At 45.8% G+C, this 21,336-nt stretch overlaps 1 long non-coding RNA gene across 1 annotated transcript; it reads right to left on the reverse strand.

Annotated features, from left to right (window-relative positions):
* Positions 1-1,539: 1,539 nt before the first annotated feature.
* LOC143841865 (uncharacterized) lies at positions 1,540-18,496 on the reverse strand. Its single transcript, XR_013232909.1, has 3 exons — positions 18,406-18,496; positions 3,170-3,223; positions 1,540-2,230 (listed from the first exon to the last, which is right to left on the reverse strand). It is a non-coding gene; the product is annotated as an uncharacterized LOC143841865 (long non-coding RNA).
* Between the last annotated feature and the right edge of the window lie 2,840 nt (positions 18,497-21,336).

Consider the following 21,336-nt stretch of genomic DNA (forward strand, 5'->3'; position numbering starts at 1 on the left):
CAAATTGTAAGCAACCTGGGACCGATATACCAGTGTGAAGCATAAACAACAGGTGCACTAAGACGAAGTCATCGAAAGGGGCAGTCTCATAAAAAACACGTTAAATACCAAGATGTATTTAAGCCAGTGGCTTGCAATGTATCCAAAGCAAAACAAACAAACAAACAAGAACTTTCTCTCTTTGGAACAGCATATGTTGTATATCTATCCCTTGGTGGCAAGCTGGCATTATTTGCTCTGTGCCAAAAACTTGGAGGTTTTCAGGTTTGTGGTTTTTTTTTTATGATCTAGGGATTTATTAATGGGGCTTCTCTAATTCCATGGCAGAGGCAGGAAAGTTGTTCCATTATTCTAATCTTAAGAGGTCTCGTGGTCATTCCAATAGCTGGCATGGCTCCTGCCAATATCTTTCTTTGTACCCAATACATATTTTTAGAAGGTTGATGGAGTCAATGGGGCTTTTGTTCAGCAGGACTATGCCAAGCTTTCTCTAACGGGGTTTCATGAAACCCTGTGGTTTCTTCATGGCCCTGGAAGGGTTTCCAGAATGGGTGGAAGTTAATTAATTTTTAACATATTTTTAAAAAATTGTTTAAATGTATTGGGTGATATGACCGTATATGGTCATGTCAACCTGCCTCCTCCCTCTGAAAATGGCCAATGAATGGCATCTTTCTATTTCAAGTGCTCAACCAGATGCCTCGGGGAACTCCCTTGTAGGCCACAAAGATGATGTTATACTGATAGAATTCATTATTTAGAGACGTTCCCTTATGTTTAGGGAATTCATAGTTTGAGGACCTGCCCTAAGATCACATGACTTTAGTCAGCTCTAGGACAAGGCTTTGGGGTCGCAGTACGAGATGTTTCACTTGCTGTTCGTATTAGTTCCAAGCAACCCCATTCCTGATGACTCCACGGACTTAGAAATACTGCTCCTGTCTTCTGTCCACTCTGGTAGTCAGACAAGCTTTGAACTCTCTACACATGAGAATTTGTGACAAAATTTGTGGTTTCCTGTCCTTGCTTCTTCCAGGGCTGAGATGGCTTGGACGCTTTCTGTGGATGGCCAGGCTTAATGAATGTCTTTTCCTCCCTGTCACGTGATTCACCCAGGACTCTATTCTCCAGACCTCTTTTGGAGGCAAAATGTCATAGAAGCTTCCCTTTGCGCATAACACAACCACCTTGTGCCACTTCCCATTCACATTATATCCCATTAATTGGACATTTTAGAATCATGTGCTTGCATCAGCTATATGTAAATGAACCGGGCCTTAATGTGTCTGTTAATGAAAAAGATACACTAGGAAATTAAAGAAGGGTTTTATTTAACTTAGTTTAATTTAAAGGCCACTTAACGTACTGAGCATTAATGATCCACTGTGCTGTAAATGTGTCTCCCTTGTTCTCCAGCATTACTGAAGCAAAGTCAGCATCGCACATGCAGAATTTAGATATTACCTGTAACAATGGCACAATAATAACAAAAACAAACCTACGTTGAAATCTTCTAAATTATTTCATATTGTGTTTATTGTACATACTAAATACCCCTTCCCTTTTCTGCCCTCATAAGGGTCATCCGGTTAGCTAACAAATTTAAAAAATATATAATAAAATCGCATCTATACAACAATATCTTTTTGGAAGGCCCTACACATAGTCTATAAGTAGAAAAAGCAACATGCCCACTGACTTTCTCACAGACATACTACTTCCCGCCAAACAGAGACACAATTTTGAGGCGGCAATCTTCCAGTTCAACTTTCCCTGATAGGAAACACTGGCATCTGGGTTGTTTATGGTCCATTTTGGAGAGGTTTTGAAGGCTGTCATGTCTTTTCAAGAGTTAAGACACTCAGTATGCATAAAGTCCAAAGGAGACATTAAGTCAGGATCTCCAATTCTTTCACACTTGTGAGCAGTTTTGGAATTCTGATTCTGGCTTGTGAACGCAAATACAAAATGGCTGCCATACAAGGCGGAGATACACACACACAGAGGGAGCCCAAGTGCTGGTAGTAGGGTTGCCTTCTCTGAGTTGGGAAATAACTGGAGATTTGGGGAGTGGAGCCCAGAAAGCATGGGATTTAGAGAGAGGAGGGACATCAGGAGTTGATAAGGTCATAATAAATCCATTTTCCAAAGCGGCTGTTGTCTCCATGGTAGTGGATATTTTTTCTCTGGGGATCCATTGTAATAGCAGGAGACCTGGAGGCTGGCAAACCTATGAAAAGGAGTAGTTTTTAAAACACATTTGAATCAAAGACTGAGAGAGAATAAAATCAACACTAGGGCTGCAGCCACTACTGAAATAACATTACTGGCACATACCAGCCCTTCTCAACCTTTTTACCATTGAGAAACCCCTGAAATGTTCTGCACGTTTTGAGAAACCCCAGAAGTGGTGCACTTTATATATTATTTATTTATTCATTATATTTATATATAACGCTGGAGGGCGTCACCCCAAGGGTCAGACATGACTCAGTGCTTGCACAGGGGATACCTTTACCTTTATATTTATATACCACCCTTTATATTTATATACCGCCCTCCCCAGAGGTTCAGGGCTGTTTACATAAAACTTGTGCAGAATATGGTTGGGAAACATAGCTGTGTACACACCCACCCGGGGTCCCTCCCCTTCCCACCCCCTCCAGGCCCATCAAAATAGATACAAAAATGATTAAGTTCCACCCCTTCAGGACATCCTTCCAGGGCTGTCAAGAAACCGCAGAGTTTCACGAACCCTGGTTGAGAAAGCCGGGTATAAATTGTAGGCAAAACATACACCGACACACTCCCAGTCTCACTGTGATTGTACCGCTGACCTTTGACATGCGGAGAGGTATCTTTTCCACAAAATGTAAACATTTTGTAATTTCCCTCTGTACAAAAGACGTCCGGTGCATAGCTACGTACCCATCCATCTATCGAACATCCCATTAAATCATAACTAGAATTCAGGTCTAAATACTGTGTTTCTTCAAGCGAGTCTGCATTTGTTAATATAAAAAAGGGTGGGAAAATTGTATTCTGGGATAAACCCTTGAGATGGCACATTTCATTTCCAAGAGGGTCATAGGAGACGGGAGGCACTGTTAAATTTGTTCTATTATTCACGCATGTACGCAATAATAATAAAAAAGGGCACGACAATTACCTATGCAAAGTCCATGCTCCGGCGAACTGTCAAAGGAGGCCGGGAGGCAAACTGCTGGAATTTAAAACAAAATATTACCATGAAACACACTGGATCTGACACCACAAAGCCTTTTGATGGTCCTAAACATAGTGAATGCCCAGTGGAAATTTAGCTTTTCATTCCGGCCTAATTTGATTAAGCCTGGCAGGAATGGAAAAGTCCCCTTTCGGCAGGAGTCCGAGGTCACCGGTGATTTCAGGCAAGTGAAGAAACACAGCAGAAGGCAGAGTTCCTGACAGCCTCTAGCGGGCATGTACGGCCTGATCCGAGGCGCGAGGAAATGGCACAGTGGGAATTGAGCTTGCTGTTAACAGCCTAGCCGAGGAGGGCTGTGCTCCCAAGCTCACTCATTCAGAAGTACAAACTCCATGTGGAAGCATTTGGCATGCTAAACTCGGAAGATACAAGCTTTCCTAGACCAATAAGAGAAGTCAGGCGGGGCCAGTTGTGACATTAAACATTCCTGGGGGTTGCTGAAGGATGGCACGAGGACCTCAGTGTTTGCGGTAAAGAGCCAGCTGGAATATAAATATCTTTAACCCGCTCCTAGCGGAGCGGATTAAATAATCGGTTAAGGGCCCCAAGGGTGGGCCCTGTCCGTGATGGGGAAGGGTGCCCAGAGGCCCCTTCGCCCGGACTGACACTCGGAGGGCCCAATCGGCAAGCACGCAGCGCCTGCCGATTGGGTGCTCCAAGTGTCAGTCCGGCGGCAAGGGATCAATTGTGAGCCGTGCACAGCGTGGCTCGCAATTGGTCCCTTGCCGCCGCACTCACTAATCGGGAGGCGCAAAGCGCCTCCCAACCCGCCCCCCTTCCTGCTTCCCTACCTCACACCAGCCACCGCCATTTCCGTGCTCCCATACGCCCCGGATGGCCGCTCCCTCGCGGCGCGCCCTCCGACCGCCAGCTGCTGCGGCCCTGCCACCACCACCGCAGCCCTGCCTGGCCCTCGCCGGCTGGGCCCCGCTCCGCCACCCGCTGCGCTGCTGCGCTGCACCCCTGGACCGCGCCGCACAGCCTGAGCCACCCCAGCCCCAGCGAGCCTCGCCAGCCCCGCTAGCGCCCGCTGCATTAAGCCTGCAGCGGGCTGATTTACTAGTCCTAAATAATTCCAAATATATAGCAACTACAAACTTGTCCATTTCAGGGCCAAATTACCTGGTGATCCAAAAAACAGGCACTGAGACTCCTCTGGGTAGTAAAAATCGGGGTCCAAAAAAACAGCTCTTCTTCTCTTCTTGAGCCAGCTTGGTGTAGTAGTTAGGAGAATGGACTTCTAATCAGTCGAGTTTGATTCCCCGTGACACCACATGCAACCAGCTGGGTGACCTTGGGCTCACCACAACACTGATAAAACTGTTCTGACCAAGCAGTAATATCAGGGCTTTCTCAGCATCTCCCTCACAGGGTGACTGTTGTGGTGAGAGGAAAGGGAAGGTGAATGTAATCCGCTTTGAGACTCCTTTGGATAGAGAAGAGCGGCATGTAAGAACCAACTCTCTTCTTCTTCTTCTTCTTCTTCTTCTTCTTCTTCTTCTTCTTCTTCTTCTTCTTCTTCTTCTTCTTCTTCTTCTTCTTCTTCTTCTTTGGCCCGTTCTGCTCGCCAATGAGCACCCTGCAGCTAAGCGCTTCTGTTTCTCACCAGGCGTTGATTTTGCAGGGAGCGCACGCTGATGCCGGGATTATTTCTGGAGCGTTATATCACCTTTGCAACATAATCAATAAAAATTTAAATGAGGAGAAGTTGGTTGGTTCTTTCAATCCCATTAAACCTGAGCACCGATTTATAACCCTCAGCAGAATTAAGTGTGTTTAGAACACCAGCCCTGCATAATAGCATTTGCCAAAACACCCGCTGTCCTTTTGTTGACGTGATTAATCATTCCTAGGGTATGTTTTGAATATTTCGGCCACAGGTTCGCAAAAGCGTGTAACGCATTTCATAAATTTTGTTCTTCTTGGCCCGCTTCCACCCTCGTGTCCTGTAAACAACGCCGGCAAGCGCGTCTACTTAGCACCGTTGTGAAGTCTCAAGGCCATTGTGCAGCAATAGAGTTCATTTACCCAATTTCAACAATTTAATACACCGAGCGCGTGATGCTTGCTAATCTGAAACGAGCGCAATAAGTATGAGATCCCAAATATTACAGAAAAGAATAATGCTGTTTATGTAACAACACTTTATATTCAGCAAAGATTTTCACGTTTTTACAGAGGGGGAATATGTAAATACAACCATCAACTCCAATAGAACAACTAAAATAAATTTTAATTGTTTTCCCTTCCCCTATATTTTCTGCTTGGCTGCCTTTGCTTACGGCTTTGTGAAAGGCTAACTCATCAGTTTTCATTGTTAATCAAGAACAGTAATTGTGTAAGTTATAAACATACAGAATGATACTTTGCCTAATAGGATAACACATCCAAGGAAATGCACAGTGTTTTTTTTTTCTCTCTCTCTCTCCCCGGGTGCTAATAATTTTAAGGGTGTTATTTGAATAAACAAAGTCCCAGAGAGGCATTTGAAATCGAGACACATACAACGAGGTTTCCCAATGCACATTTATGAAGTGGTGGATAACCATCCAGGGGAAAAAAAAATAAAATAAAAGGGAGGCTTGTCTTGTAGATACGGAAACCTGGTTTCTTGCTGTGCTCCTTCAGCTTGAAATCTGTCTAGCGCTAAGGAAAACCAGGGAATACCCTTGACATGAAGCTGGAAGAACAACAATGTTATCAGCTTCTGTCGCTTGGAGCATGAGCATCCATCACGTGGGAGAGCTACAGAAAAACCCGAGGTGTGCTGCAGCGCAGAAGGAGGGATGCTTCATTGTGGCTCAGCCCTTATGACCATGGCCCTACCTGGATAGCCCAGGTAAGCCTGATCCCATCAGATCTTGGAAGCTAAGCGGGGATAACCCTGGTTAGTATTTGGATAGGAGACCTTCAAGGATGTGGGGGGTAGTTGCTCCAAGAAACACTAGGGGTCATGACATGGAGGCAGGAAAGGGCAAACCACCTCTGAACTCCCTTTGCTTGGCTGCCAGACAATCTTTGATCTCCTGGTTACCTTACACACAAGCCATACGATAAATGAAGAATGAATCCAACAAACAGACAATTCAGCAAGTGGGATTTGGGACCGGCAGGGGGTGACGGTGAAAGATCACAATCTGAAACTGACCTAGGAGGATTCAAGTGAGTAGCCGTGTTGGTCTGAAGCAGCACAACAAAACAAAATCAGAGTCCAGTGGCACCGTTAAGACCAACAAAGATTTATTCAAGGCATGAGCTTTCGAGTGCAAGCACTCTTCCTCAGACTATGAACTGACTATCGTGACAGCGGGAATAGATAAGCAAAAGTTAATCCTGTTAAATTAGTAAACTGTGTCACAACATCCAAATGCAGCCATATGATTATTCTTTGCTAAAACAGCCAATCAGTCCCCTTGAATTCAGTTGTAGTTCACAAAAACATAGGAGAAATAAAACTGTATGTCAGTGATCAACGGCTTCCACTCCACCATTTGCTGCTAGCCCCACCTGTGTCCATACAAATGTGAAACATTCCTACATGTAGAAGCTGAGCTGGCAGCTATCTTGCCCTGGAGTTGAACTGGCTCTATGGCTGCCACCTCTTAGAGATTTGGGGGTGCAACCTGGGAAGGGAAGGGCTTGGAGGGTGGCCACAGAGTCCATCCTCCAGAGCAGCCATGTTCAGAAGATCTCCAGGCCCCACCTAGAGGTTGGCAACCTTAATGGTAAGCACAGGGTGTTTCTAGTGGTGGCCGTTCTCAGTGTTGTTTGAATGGATTTTATTTCTTGGTTTCACATTTTTAATTGTGTGATTTTTGTATGCTGTTGTTGCATTTAATTTCCCCGTTACTCACCTTGGGTTCTGATTAGGGCCTATTCCGCACACATAGGATAATGCACTTTCAATGTGCTTTGGCAGCTGGATTTTCCTGTGCAGAACAGGAAAATCTACTTCTAAAGTGTATTGAAAGTGCATTATCCAATGTGTGCAGACTGGGCCCTGGTCAGGAGAAAAGGAAGCACATCAACATATCAGACAACAATCATGGTAAAAACCCAGAGAGTAGGTGGGATGAGGTAAGATACTTGCCTAGATTGTGAGTGGTTTTGCAGAAGGAATGGTGTCCATGCTTGGTTCTTGTGGCCCTTTCTTGCATGCCCAGGGAACTGCCAATTGCCACTTTGGGATCGGGAAGCAAATTTCTTCCAGGCCAGACTGTTTTTTTGGGGGGGGGCATGGAATTGGACTAGATGACCTTGGAGGTCCCTTCCAACTCCATGATTCAGGGCTTCTGATCAGCCAATGGAGATCTAACTTTCAGGGCAGATTAAGATGTGTCAGTGGCAGCTACCACCACAGTGTTTGTTTTGTTCTGACTCTTCTTTTCTAGTCATTTTTTAAAAACCTCTTATCCTCTGAACTTGTGTGTGGTTCTACCCCCTCTGTTGGCCATTTTGTGGTCATACCCACCTCCTGTCTCAGCACTGCAAAGGTTCCTACAGGCTCAAAAAAAATGGCGATTCCAAGTATCACACCAGAGGGGCCTGAAGGATGACAGGGAACTCTGTGGTGGGCTCTCATTCCTAGTAACTACAGATGGGCCAAGTGCCTGAAGTTGATAGTGGACCCGCTTCCAGGCCATTGGTCTTTTTGCCAGTTTCAGTCATACCAATCTCTGATAATAGATTCTTGGTTAAAGGGGGACAACTTAGCTCTCCCTCCATTGATGACTTCAACAGGACTACTTTGCATTTCTTCCATATAGCTGAAAGGTGTCTAGTCAGATGTCTGAGTAAATGTAAACTTGGAGACAGTGTTGTTGAGAAGTCAAAAATGCTCCCCCTTTCAGCAACAGAAGACCCAGCCCCCATGAGAAAGGCTAGCACTAAAGATTGGTAGGGTTGGGAGTCTCCCAAAACCCATGATTTAACAGTTACCATCGACTAGAGGAGAGCCCCCCAACAATTTCAGTCTGCAAGCACCTTTGGAATTCTGATGGGTACAGTCACAAAACTCCTACCGTTAGAGGCAGGCCCAGCCACAAAATGGCTACCACAGCTCATCTTCAGTTACACAGCGAAGATCTTACTGCTGTGGTGGCAGCTTTTACCACTGCCAAAGCAAATTTTTTTAAACAGCTAATCAAATCTCCAATGGCCAATCAGAAACCTCGCTGGGGGAAAGCCCCGCTTGGTCCTGCCCACTTTCTAAAAACTCTTGGTGGGCACCAAGAAAGATTCCATGTTGAGGACCCCTGAGCTAAAGATTCTTGACTCATGCACTCCCACCGGGAAAGGAAGACCACAATGATGGTCCTGAAAATCTCCCATTTGCTGCTGAAAGGGGCAGCTGTAGAAGATGCAGAGCAAGAAGACTGGTGATGGATCAGGCCAGTGGACCATCTAGTCCAGCATCCCATTTCACACAGGAGCCAATCAGCGTCAACAAAGAAGGCACAGAGGCCAAGAGCTCCTAGAAGAAGATGATGGCATCAGAATGTGGAGGTTTCCTTTAATCATCAGGACTAATAGCCATTGGTGGACTGATCCTCCACGAAGCTGTCTCATCCTCTAAAACCTTCTGTGCTAGTGGCTATAAACACATCCAGTGCCATGATTGCCACAATTTGATGACTTGTTGAATAGAGAAGTACTTCCTTTTGTCTGTCCTTAATCTATTGCCTGTCAGCCTCACTTGTATTATGGGGGAGGAAGGCCTTTCCCATAGCGGCAAGCTAATAGTGAATGTCCAAAGATGCCGCTGGCTTTGACAAAGGACACAAAGATGTTCCTAGTCCTTTCAGTACACAGTATGTCTCTGTGTTACAGCCATAGTGAGCATTTTCCTTGTGTACTTCTACCGCAACAACAAGAGAAATGAACAAATATGGGTCGGGAAACTCTGGCCTTGATCTAATAGCCACCCCAATTACAGTTTCATGATTAGCAGTAATGTTTAAATTTAATGTACGGTTTGGGTAGGGTGCTCGAGTTAGTTAACTACAGCCATATACTGGCGTCAACTTGTAGCCTGACAGAGAATCTACTGAGTTATTAAATGGATTTAAGTGGATGAACTCTGGTGCAGCCTGCTCAGCAATGCATGAAGAGAAGAGTTGGAGGTGTGAAAAAATGTCAAATAGCGTTCTCATATGCATTAAACTGTTAATAAAGATAAAATGATCTTTATGTTTTGGGTTTCTAATGTCTCTTTTATGAAAGTAACCAGCAGCTTTGATTCACGATTCGTTGGTTTCCGAACGGTGTGTCATTACTTCGAACACATCCAGAATAACTTGTAGACAAGCCAGGGAGCCGGGGGGGAAAGGTGGCCGAAAACTTATGGCTTCCTTTGTGCCGTGTCCTCTGGGAGAGCGGCTCGCCTTCGAGGCCCAAGAAGTGGGGCTCAGGAAGTGCCATTTCAGAACAGTCACTCTGCAGCTGGAACGAGGAGGATCTTTGCTAGAAATGAGGCTCACACAAAGACCTGCCTGTTCAGTTTATGTCCCACCTACCCATTGCCAGTAGGACTTCTTTACTCCAATGTAATGGCCTCCAGGCTGTGCACCCTGACCTGGATGGTCTAAGCTAGCCCATTCTCGTTCAGATCTCATAAGCTAAGCAGAGTCATGTCCACTTAGCACTTAGATGAGACACAACCAAAGAAGTCCCGGGTTGCTATGCAGAGGCAGGAAATGGCAAACCTCCTCCTTGAATGTCTCTTGCCTTAAAACCCCACCACCCTATAGTATTGCTGGAAGCACGCTGCAACTCGGTGTCACATTCCACATTCCAGGCCGTGCATATTCTTCAGCCAGTTTTAGACAGTATTCACTCATGTAAATAACTGTATGGGATATCACAGTCCATCCTGGATGACTGTCTAAGGACGTGGTGAGCTCCCCCTCACTGGTGGTCATCAAGCAGTGGCTAGATAGATCCTTATTCTGGATGATCCTGCACTGAGCAGGGAGTTGGACAAGATGGCCTGTATGGCCTCTTCCAACTCTATGGTTCCATCCAGTCTCTCTAGAACTGTACAGTCTGGTGTCCTTTTAGCTCAAATGTGGAAATTTGCTTCATGCACCAGCTTCCTATGAAGATAGATTTGCGGCAGAAACAGCACAGAGGAAGGCTCTCATTGTAGCCATGCCTTTGCTCTGGAGTGCTTTCTCCAATGGGATCTGACAATGACCCTCTCGCTACACATTGAAGTTCAGGGGTTAAAATAATGTTGTTGAGATGGAAGGTTAGAACTGAAGTCAGGAAGAGTAGCATCTAGGGTTGCCAGCCTCCAGGTGGGGGCTGGAATTCCTTTAGAATTACAACTGTCCTCCAGTCTACATAGTACAGGGCTGATTCTGCACTCAAGTGTTTTTTTTTTTCCCCACTCCCGGTCCTGCTGATTTCTACTTGATTCAGACTTGGATCTTGCCAGAGACCTACAACAATCATTTCTCCGACTTGAAAGAGCATGAACCCACCTGCTGTAATCTGCACTCAAATAGACTCTTCCCTGGAAACCAGAAAAAACAGTTTTCTCAGGGGTTGATCTCCCAGACTTTTTCTTCCCCTTCCCTTTGTTTGATCGGTCTCTGCTGATTGGTTGGTTTCCATTAGGAGCAGCCCCTTTAACTTCTGGTGGTTCCATTGCAGGGCTTCCCCCTTAAGTGAACTGATAAGCATTAATACCAGAAGTAAGGATGAGCTGTCCTTATCGCAAGCTGTTTCATTCTTCATGGGCTTGGGGCAGGGGAGGAGATAAATGCGACCCAGGGCCACCCTCTTTCTGGTCTTTTTTTTAAAAAGTGAAGATGTTATACACTAACATTTCTTTGTTTAAAAAACAACTGTGTGGAGGCATTTTGCCCCTTCTCCCAATTTGCTGCATGTGTTTGACAGACAAGAAAAATGCTTGCAAAAAGCATGTGCAGGAGAATGGGAGAAGGGATGGCAACCACAGGTTCGTCTGTAACTCCTTCTGTTAGGAATGATTAATGCATTACTTAAGGGGCTAGGAAAAGCAGAAAAATACTTTCACAGCACAGAAGTTTAGACACCATCAACCAATCAGGAGAAACCTCAGCACAATATCAGCGCACAAGGAGTGGCTGCAGTGGGTGGGGAGCGAAAAGCCAAATGAAGCCGTTCATCTGCACCCAGAATAGAGTGCCATGGGCTTGCATTTCTATGATCAAGCAGGTAAAATCCACTCTTGGATATTCCGGGAAATAAGTAGTTTGACTCCAGGGTCAATGCTCACCCGTGCAGATGATGGGGATAATCCAGACTGAAAATCAGTATCAAGTGTAGAAGACTTTTGTTTATCTGAACCCAACCAGCTTTAAAAGCCCAGTGCAGATAAGCCCAAGGACTATGGCTGTGCAAAAAATCACCCACATCTGGTATTTTTCAGCTTTGAGTATTGTTGTTGTTGTTAGCTGCAAAGTCGTGTCCGACCCATCGTGATCTCCACCTCCCAGCCAGCTAGGCAGCCGCATGCATCCAGAAGCGCTTTCCATCTCTCCACAGTTCAGACTCCTGAGCTCCGAGGACTTGGCTGGAGCTGGGGAGAGGAGCGAAAGGGCAGCTGGAGGGGGGGGTGTGTCTCCGTGCGAACACAAAGTCTTCAGAACCTGCGATCTCAAGAGCGAAGCTGGCTGCCGCCGCCACATGCCCACTCCGCGCTCTCCACACCCTGCTCCCTGCACCCCACATTCTTCACTGTCCCCCGAGGCATGGGCGACCCCCATTGAAATGGACTTGGCAGGGACTGTGGTCGGCCAGTGTTTGGTGTGGGAGAGAAGTGGGCTGGTTTCAAATGCCAGGCGTTAGCAGAGGGCTGCCGTGCCAGTGTTCCCTGGCCCAATCCTTCCCTTTTCACACCCCTGTGGATCTGGGCCACTTGGCAGGCCCTGCTGAGCGCACCTTGAGGCTTTTGCTTTCCCTGGACTGCCCTGGGGCCTGCGGCCCTTACCGTTGGAGACAGGAGCGGGCGCACCGGCATCCGTCCTCCTGGAAGGGCCGCAGGAACTGTGGTCAGCCAACGGTCGGCATTGGGGGGGGGTAGTGTGTGGGCTGGGAGGCACTTTGCACCTACCGACTGTTTTATATGCCAGGCGTTTCTTCTTCCGATTGGCTCCCTCTGTTGTCATTCTGGGGCCAAGGGGCCACTTGTTGGCCCCTGTTTCCTATCCCGGACTCAGCCCACCCCGGACTCAGCCCACCCACTCAGTTATTTATACCACTCCCCGAGCGGTTTACAGATGAAGGCTATTCTATTTCTTCTGAGAGATTCTTGCCTTGATGGTCATCTGAATTAAATTCACCCATTCTTGTCCATTTGAGTTCACTGATTCCTAAAATGCCAATGTTCAGTCTTGTCATCTCTTGTTTGACCACGTCCAGCTTGCCTTGATTCATGGATCTGATGTTTCAGGTTCCTATGGAGTAAAAGTCTTCACAGCATCGGACTGTCTTTTCACCTCAAGTTCCGTCCACAAATGAGCGTCCTTTCGGCTTTGGCCCAGTCGCTTCATTCATTCTGGTGCTACTCATGCTAGCCATCTGCTCATCCCCAGTAGCATATTGGACACCTTCTGACCTGAGGGGCTCATCTTCCTGCGTCATATCATTTTGCCTTTTGGTACTGTCCACAGAGTTTTCGTGGCAAAGATACTGGGGTGGCTTGCCATTTCCTTCTCCAGTGAATCACCTTTTGTCAGTGCTCTCTGCTATGACCTGTCCATCTTGGTGACCCTGCATGGCATAGCTCATAGCTACACTGAACTACGCAAGCCTCTTCACCACAACAAGGCAGCGATCCTTGGAGGGGAGTGGTGGAGGAGGTGCCAAAGCATGGGTTTTCCTGGCCACAGAGTGGGTCTGACATCCCAAGGTATGTTCTCCTTTCCATCATTCAGATCCTGCCTTTGGAGATTTATAGGGAGGTTGAGGGGTTGAGGGGAGGTTGCCCAGGTAAAGTTTCCCTTTGGGTTTGGTGTCACTGGCTTGTTCTTGAACCATTCCATAGAATACTGTAATTGCAGATGTATTTTCCAGGGAGAGCACTGAGTGAGCTATTTTTGGGATCTATAAATGGGACTCTAGAAATGTAATCTGTTCCAAACTTTGAAAAATGGTAGAGGAGCCAGCAACAGGGTGAGATTCCCTGTGAATTTGATATCTCTAGCATGGCAGGGGGCATTCTACCACATTACTAACCTCACAAACTGAACTGGTTTGCCTAGGGCTTAAAAGTTCAGGTGGTCCCTGGTTCACGAACTGGTTTCCTGGTTTGTGTCCCTTCATAAACTCTGCTTAGGATCACACTGTTTCAGCTAATATAAATGTTTCATTGCCTCTAAAAACATACAACAACACTTTGATGCCTTCCCTGCCATACTTACATTTCAAGCTCCGGGCTATGGGAACCAGGCCCATGCAAAATCCCAAGTCATATTTTGACTTCATGTCATTCTGGCAAAATTGGAACAGACCCAACTCCATTCCTTAAGGTTTATTTAAAGCTTAGAAATAAATTAATACCTGGCAAGCCACTTTGAATGACATTGGAAGCCCCCGAGATTAACTATGTTTCCCCCCCTATTACTATGTTTCTGCCAGAAAATATGCATCTCAGACCTGCAAACCTACCTCTCTGGCAATAATGATCAATTATATGAATAAAATGCCATTCCTAGCATATCAAGAGGTGCCGTTTTGTGTTTCAGTCCTATTGTGTTTGTGGGGAGAGGGGAAATATTAAGGATGGCTCTTGGATTTGATTGAGATTAAATTGAATATATATTTTTTCAATTTCTCAAATTTGTACAGTGAAGTAACTGCCAGCTTTCCCCTACAAAGAGCTCTCAAGACGCTTATCATATGTTGTAATAGAAGATTGGCCGATGGACTAGCCCAAAAAGACTTGGTTCAGTGCGATCAAACATTTCTAAAGCATTAATTTTACGCCAGCACCACCAACATCATCAGGTTTGACACTTTTTGCAGAATTAAAGATGACCAATTAGCAATTCTTGCAAAACGGGAAGATTAGCTTTTAAAATAATCAAAAAAAATTCGATTTAATAAATACATATGTGTGTTCTTAGGTACTACTGAACACGTGTGTCCCTTTTCTGTGTTATTTGAAGCAAAAGCAGGTGGCCATCAGGAGGCATTTCCCCAGGGGCTCATGGGAAATGGAGTCCACGGACATCAGGACAGCCAGTTTGGCCACCCCTTCCCTATGCTGTAGTCTGCCTTGGACTACTGCAGTGTTGGGAGACAAGCTACTGCTCTCACTATCAAATTATATTGCAATGAAATAAGAAGTGGTCGTGGATCAATGGCAGAACATATGTTTTGCATACAAAAGCTTCCGGGATCAGAGCCTGGCATCTATAGCTAAAAGGACCAAGAAAGGCTGAGGGACTTGGGAATGTTCAGTCTGGAGAAGAGGAGGTTGAGAGGAGACATATGTTCTGTTTAAGTATTGGAAAAGCTGTCACTTGGAGGATGGCAGAGAGTGGTTCCTGTTGACAGCAGAGGATAGGACCTGCAGTAATGGGTTAAAACAATATAGGACAGTACCAACTAGATATTGTGGGGGGGGGGGAGTTCACAGTCAGAGTAATTCAGCTGCCTAAGGAGGTGGTGAGCTTCCCCCTCACTGGCGGTCTTCAAGCAGCAGCTGGACAGTTACTGCTTTAGGTTGATTCTGCATTGAACAGGGGGTTGAATGAGATGACTTGTATGGCCCCTTCCAACTCTATGGTTCTAACCAAGATCCTGAAGATCTGATGCTGGTCAGAATATTGATGTTGAATGATCAGATGGTGCAGCAGAAGGAACTTTCATGTGCTCCAGAAAGTTAGGCTACCACCCAGTGACAAAAAGTGCCATCAAGTTACCGATGACTTATAATAACTCTGTAGGATTTTCAGTATATGGACAGGGGTGGATTTCCATTGCCTGCCTCTACATAGCAACACTGGACTTACTTGTTAGTCCTCTATCCATGTTATAACCGGGGCAGAACCCCCCCCCCCATCCCCAACCATTACCCCTACCTCTAGAGGGAGGAGGAAGGAGAGATGAGGTAACCAAAGTTGCAGCTTGACACCGGGGGGGGGGGCAATGATCTTCTCCCATTGAGTCCATCGAGCAATTTCCCTCACAACAGGGTCAGAAGGTGCATCTAGGAACATGAACCTTGAGCCACAGGAGAGAACATCTGTCTAGGAGTGTGGAGAACCAAGATGGGACATGTGGGACCACACCTTGCCCAGACACCCCGAGACACTTTGGGAGTCTGTCTTCCAAGCCCCTCAAAGTCAAAAACTACCACCACATGGGGTCTTGATGAGGATTTTGCCCACCCAAAATTCACTGGGAACTTACCAGAAATGGTTGACCTGTCCTGGGACAGACACATGGTAACACTATGAATTAATCTCCACTCCCCTTCACTTTATAGGGCAAAAAGCGTCATACACTTGACAAAAAGCCCCTCCCCTGTTGAGGCACCCATGGTTGAATATGTTAGTGAGCCTTTCCCACAGGAGCCCCCCGTCCCCGGAAACAGACTAGCAGCAAATTTGGTAGTGGAAAGCGCCAAAAGTCTCAGCCCACTGAATGCAACCTCATAGGCTGGTTTTCAGGGCAAGAAAGAAAGACCGTTTTGCCATTGCCCGTCTCTGCTTTGTAACACTGGAATTCCTCGGAAATCTCCCATCCAACTACATACCAGAGTCAACCTTGCTTAGCTTTTGAAATCTGCAGAGTCTTGGTTAGCTTGGACCATCCAGGGCAGGGCCTTGCAACCTTCAGATGCCGTTCGAGAAACTGCTTGTTCCTAACTTGTAGCTATAGTTCTGACGGGTGGATGATTTTGACCTGTGAACCAACCCGCCCGCAGGACGTTTTTGTTCAACGAGGCAACCATGAAGTTAACTCCGCAAGGTCAAACTGTACCTGCGAATGTTGGCTCTTTTTACTGAGCAGAGGGCAGAGCGAAACCCTCACCAGTATAACTCATAAATGGGTAATTTTCACACTGGAAAAGCTATTTAACAGACAGCTGAATGATGCAATTAGCACATTGAGGCCCGCTCCAATTAACGATACATCTTAATTATCTATGTAATGTTATTTATGTTCCACTTGTAAAGTCCAGTCCGGTAATTAGATTTTGAATGTTAGGAGTGAGGGTTTGGGGGCAGAGGGTGGAGCAGAAGAGTGCCCTGAAGCAGAAAGAGAAAAGGATACATATTTTGAAAACGATCCATGGCTAATTTAATTACAAAGAGTCAGGGGGCGTTCGTTGGGGTTCTCTCGAACGCCCTCCTAAAACATAAACTTTCTTGTCACACCCCTCCTACAAAGGAATTCCAGAGAAGCCAACTATTCTTTCTCACTGTTTTCATTCCAGGAAGTGGCCGGGAAGTATTCCTTTTAATTATAGTTGCCAATTGCCAGGTGGGGCCTGGAGATCTAGGGTTTTGCGCGGTGGTGTCCGAATCGGCTGTTCCAGGTCAACGCAGCCAGCTCCTGGACAGCCAATTCAGATGCTGCTGCGCACAACTCTAATTACAACTGATCTCAAGACTACAGAGATCAGTTCCCCTGAAGAGATGGCTGCTTTGGAGAGGGGAGTCTATGGTGCCATACCCAACTCAGGTCCCTCCCCTCCTCAGACTCCTCCCTCCCCAGGCTCCACCCCCAACTCTTCAGGTATTTCCCAAGCTGGAATTGGCAGCCATATGAATGGAGGCGTAACCACTTATGACTGCCACCCTGGAGGAACAATAGGATGTTAAACGTATCTGAATGAATAATAGATTTAATGCCGAAGCCCTCGGCCATAACAACCATAAGATCAAAGAACAAACCGCAGACATCAAACAGCATGCCTGGGATAGCATGAACAACCCAGTTGAAGGTTACGGGACCCCCCTAGTTAAAGACCAGCACTTAAAATGTCATTTGAAATATCCTGAGCACACTTATAAAACCTAATGGAAGGGAAGCAGGCTTTACGACTATTTAATTCATCTTGGGATCACGGGGAGCAATGTGATAGTTTGAGAAAGTACGAAGACCAAAGATGTGGGGGAGACAAAACCTAGAAGGGTTGATTCCAGTAGCCCCCCCCCCCCCCCCCAACAATAGCCAGAACTGAGTCTCTTCCGGACTTCTGCCCCTCATCTTCCGTAACCCTCAGCAGGAGAGCAAAGGGCTTGCACTGAGATAGGTGTCACAGTGGCCTCTAGTGGCCACAAACTACAAAATCACATTCAAGAGATCAGGAAAACTCGAGCGGCTAATAGCTCTTCCAAAGCTGTCTTCTCTGTCTCTGACTGTCTTTCTGTCTCTCTTTCTAGGGAGCCAGCATGGTGTCCTGGTAGAGCGGTGGCCTCTAATCAAGAGAGCCAGGTTTGATTCCCCACTCCTCCACATGCAGCCAGCCAGGTGACCTTGGGCTAGTCACAGCCTCTTAGAGCTGTTATCAGAGAGCAGTTCTTTCAGAGCTCTCTCAGCCTCAGCTAGCTCACGGGGCGTGTTTGCTGTGGGGAGAGGAAGGGGAAGGTATTTGTAAGCTGCTTTGGGGCTCCTTTGGGTAGAGAAAAGCAGAGTACAAAAACAGATCTGTCTGTCTGTCTGTCTGTCTGTCTGTCTGTCTGTCTGTCTATCTATCTATCTATCTATCTATCTATCTATCTATCTATCACCTTTTTGTGATGCTATTGCTGCTTGGGCATCCGGTCACAAAGTTGTGTCCTAAAGCACCCATACTGACAAACATGATTCTTTAAGGGAAGTGTAATCTCAGCCTGAGCAGGATGATCCAGGTTAGCCAATTCTCATCAGATCTCAGAAGCTAAGCTGGGCTGACCCTACTTAGTCCTTGAATGGAAGTTGCTTCTTGTCTTGAAGCCTCTAGAAACCTGCCATGTCAGCTTGACTTGACGGCTCCCCTCCCCCCACCCACGATCTCATCCAGGAGAAATCTCCCCTTGTCAGAATAAGCAATTGCTTATCAACAGGACATTAATATATTAGCCCCATCCAGCCTGTGACTGACTCCAGGCCCCTATTTAGGATATCTATTGCCCAGGACAGTTTTAGACTGTTTTAAAATACAAACTGATTACCTTTAAATGCTCTCTAATCACATGGTCATTCTAATAACCGGGATGTGGGGGATTGCATGGTCTTTCCAATGTCTTGTCAATGCATGCTTCTAGAAAAGAAAGCATAAGCCTCTTACATTTAACTGCTGTATATCAGCAGTTAAATGTAAGAGGAGAAACCTACTGTTCATGTCCTCCAGTGTCAGAGATACAGTGGCAGAACACATGCCGGGATCACTGCTGAATTCATCCCACTCCCACAAATGCATATTTATTTAGATAGCTGTACACCCACTTTTCTCCTAGCTAGACAACTGAGATTGTTTTTTTGAATATAGAGATGGTGATTTGGAGTCAGTTGGTGAGTGCATCAACTCTTATTTTAATTAGGGCCAAAATAGTGACTACTATGTCAGTAATCACGCCATGTTTCATAATTATTTTATATGTTTAGTGTTCTTGCACACTGAAGGAGGAGATCTGAAAACGGATTTGTATTGGACTGCGTTCTGGCAAGAACTCCGCTGAGGACATTAAAGAATCAAGATTACACATAAGAAGCACCATGATTTTGTCATCCTCTTATTGACAATTTATATTATTGCTATTATACTTTGGGTCTATTCTACAGGAATTTTCCCTTTCCTTTACAGTGCGCTTCCTGTAGGCTGTTTTTTTTCCTTTTTCCTTTCCAAAACATAGTTTGACACTCTGATCAGTATTTGACATGACTGGAGACTCTTCTGGTCAGAAATGTCCCATTTTATTCAAGAAGGCTTATTACCCAGGAAATATTCTTAGGATTACAGTGGGCACTTTTCCAATTTTTTAAAAAATGTTCTGCACGCCTGCTTTACGCCAAGGTAAGTAAGAAAGTTAAATAACAACAACAACACATGTTAAGTGCTGTCAAGCTCCTTATGATTTATAATGACCCAATGATAATTATTTATTTTTATATTCACGTTCAGATTTTTATGCCATCCTGAGGACCAGCTTGTGGTTAAGAGTGGTGGCTTCTAATCTGGCAAGCTGGGGTTGATTTCCTCCGCATGCAGCCAGCTGGCTGACCTTAGGCTCATCCCAGCCCTGATAGTGCAGTTCTCACAGAGCAGTCCTATCAGAGCTCCCTCAGCCTCACCTGCCTCACAGGGTGTCTGTTCTGGGGAGAGGAATTGTAAGCCTCTTTGAGACTACTTTGGGTAGAGAAAAGTGGGCTATGAAAAACAACTCTCCTTCTTCTTCTTCCTTCCCCGAAGTCTCAGGGTGGATCCCATCATGTTAGTACAAGAACAAAAGTTAAAACATTAAAAAAACTTTTTAACATTAAAAAACAGGAGCTCCAGCCTCCTGTCCGGTAGGAGGGAGGGGGAATAAAGTACTACGATATTATCTGTGTGGTGTACAGATGCTCTTGTCTATGTAGGGAGGCCAGTTGTTGTTCTGTAGACCTCAACCATAGGCTTGGCAAAACAGCTCTATCTTGCAGGCCCTGCGGAACTGTTTTAAGTCCTGATCTCTCTTGGGAAATGTTCCACCAGGCTGCCACCAGGGCGGAGAAGGCCCTGAATCTGGTTGAGGCCAATTTCACTTCTCTGGGGCCAGGGACCTTGAGCAGATGTGCTTGACTGCAGATGACAATTCTGCTAACAGAATCTGCAAAATAGGTGAAGGAACATAACACTGCAATACTATGTGAAGCCATTACAGGTTAAGTCCATCAAAACCCATGGCTTACATCAGAGTAACTCTGTACAGGATGCGGTGCCACCTTTTCATTCATTCATTCATTCATTCATTCATTCATTCATTCATTCATTCATTCATTCATTCATATACTGCCACTCTCAAAGACTTGTGGTGGTTTACAATAAAATAGTAAAAACACAGAACCCTTCAAATCCCCAACACATTTTGAAGGTGGCAGACCTCGCCTTCCTCGGGCTTTCCCCATTGCTAGAGCTCCCCTCCTAGGTGAAAAGCAGTTGTATCTTCATACATACAGAGACATTTTGAAAGCCTGTGATAGAATCTCTGCCCATGACTCAGAAACCACCCACATGCTAGGCGACTACTGAAGTCCTACAGGACATACTAGGCAACTACAGGAAGAAAATATGCAAAAATAAGGCTAATACCTGCCAATGCTTATTGCATTACCAAGTATTAGCCTTATTTTTGCATATTTCCTTCTTGTATCTCAGCACCTTCAGACGTCTCTCTGCCTTTTCCCTTAAAGAAAGCAGGAGGTCGGTCTGATTTAAAGTCAGTCCTGCTCCTTCCCCTAAGTGTGTGGACAAATACGAAACATTCAAAAAAAGAGGTTTCCCCCCCCCTCCAAAAGAGGACCTCTGTCCCATCAGAAGCACATGTACAGCCCCAGAAACAAGACGGGAAAACAAAGGTTTCAGGCTTGATATCATGCTGCAGTGCCGCTCCTAAGAAGAAATCATATCTACCTCCGCTGGTGACAGAGAGTGCATTCCACTAGGGAAATGAAGTAAGGTTTGCAAAGTTGTGTGCCTGCAAAACACAGACCCGACATGACCAGTGGTCACAAAGATAAAAGGCTCTGGCTCACCGATTCACCCCAACAGCCTCCAAAGTTGGAAACCGTGACTGACATTTCAGCGAGTGACTGGAATAAACCGCCACAGATACTGCGCAAGGTTGTGGAGGACTGCAAATAAATGTAGGTCTGCCGAAGTCAACCTCAGGCGCCAGCAGAAGATCTGGTCGTGTATGTCTGTTTTCTCTGCTCGGACAAACATCGGTCACAAGGGAATCGGCCATCAATGTGACAGACTGAATGGACTGTCCTAGTCATTAATGGGTCGGGTTGGATCCCCCGGCTGAATTATGCTACGGAAAGCGTTTTCTTCTGGCCAAAAGAGCTTTTCTGTGACACACGAGGCTCTTCTGCTGGTGGAACAGATCCAACAGGATCTGAGG

The sequence above is a fragment of the Paroedura picta genome, chromosome 7 (genome assembly GCF_049243985.1).
Source record: "Paroedura picta isolate Pp20150507F chromosome 7, Ppicta_v3.0, whole genome shotgun sequence".
NCBI classification, from domain to species: domain Eukaryota; kingdom Metazoa; phylum Chordata; class Lepidosauria; order Squamata; family Gekkonidae; genus Paroedura; species Paroedura picta.